A 1,440-nucleotide genomic window follows, 5' to 3' on the forward strand; every position below is an offset into this window, starting at 1 on the left:
CAAAGACTGACTCTGCAGGTGCTTGAAATCCTTGAAAGTGCTTGATTTTCAGATGAAATGCTGGGAAAGTGACAAATCTGTGAGACTGCCAGGTGAAAAAACTGTAGTTGGTTCACTACATGAAGGAATAAATACGTCTCTGGGACAAAATACACACTTTCAGTCTCCTTTAAAGGTTCCACTGTGTGAAATTTAGGTGATTTTATTTTGATTTTATAGAAGATGAAGATAAAAGGAAATAGTTATACTTGATTATGCACTTGAATAATCACCTGCTGGTATGAATTGATAAAGCACTTTAATAACAGCTGTACATCAGAGATAAATAAACAAGACATACCAAAAAAGAAAACATGTGTCCAGGATTATCATTATCAATCATACAAAAACAAGAAAATTGGAAGACACTTTTTCCCTTTGGTTCTCAGGAGGATGTAGAAACATGAGACCTGAAACCAAACTATAAAAATAAACTGTAAAACAACAGAACAACTCTCTATAAAACCGTTTTCAGCTTCTTAAATGTGAATCGTTTCTGGTTTCTTTGCTCTGTTCAACAGCCTTTAGCTTGTAGCATGTCTCCTTACTATATCATGCTAGCAAGGAACCCCAGATGAGATCCTTTAAATTATGTTAAAAGATTAGCTATCTGTTCTTGAAATCTTTCTGAAACTGTATCCTTTAAAACTGTTATTCATGTGTAATTTATAAAATAATTTATTGATTGAGTCTGAGCACAGCTTTTACAGCCTTTAGCTTGTAGCATGTCTCCTGGCTATGTCATGCTAGCAGGAACCCCAGATGAGTCAGCTAAATCTGACATGTTTCGGACCAAGCAATAAATGGATACATCAAGGAAATAATCAACAGATTAATCGATTATGAAAATAATCATTAGTTGCAGCCCTAGTTATGTTTTAGTTAACTCGGTGAGTCTGGTAATCCCAGCAGATCGCAGGGTTTGGTCGCTTATTAATGACGGACTTCTGTTTTAGGCAAAAGTGTATTAATCGCTAAATGTGTATAAAATCTTTTTTATTAGAATAGAATAGAATAGAATAGAATATACTTTATTAATCCCTTGCGGGAAATTCTTTCGTCGTATTAACAGCTGTACGGTCCTGGAAAATCATAAAAATTAACCTTGAAAGTGCTTAAAAGGTGCTTGACATTGAAAAAAAAAGTATGAACACTAACCCTGACTGAGCTCATATCATTGTTTTAGAGTCACTCCCAGTAAAGTCATACTAGTATTTTAAAAAAACTAAATATCCAATACAATTACATACCAATAACAGTCATAAAACAATGTTTTTGTTGCTGTTTTTGACTGAGAGACACCTAGTGGAAGGTGGATATTTTATTAAATGACCAAAGGTAGATGGGAAATACAGATACAGGCAATTTTATATGGTTTTAAGGGAGAAAATAAATATCCAG

Source organism: Solea senegalensis, unplaced genomic scaffold (genome assembly GCF_019176455.1).
Source record: "Solea senegalensis isolate Sse05_10M unplaced genomic scaffold, IFAPA_SoseM_1 scf7180000012949, whole genome shotgun sequence".
Classification (NCBI taxonomy): domain Eukaryota; kingdom Metazoa; phylum Chordata; class Actinopteri; order Pleuronectiformes; family Soleidae; genus Solea; species Solea senegalensis.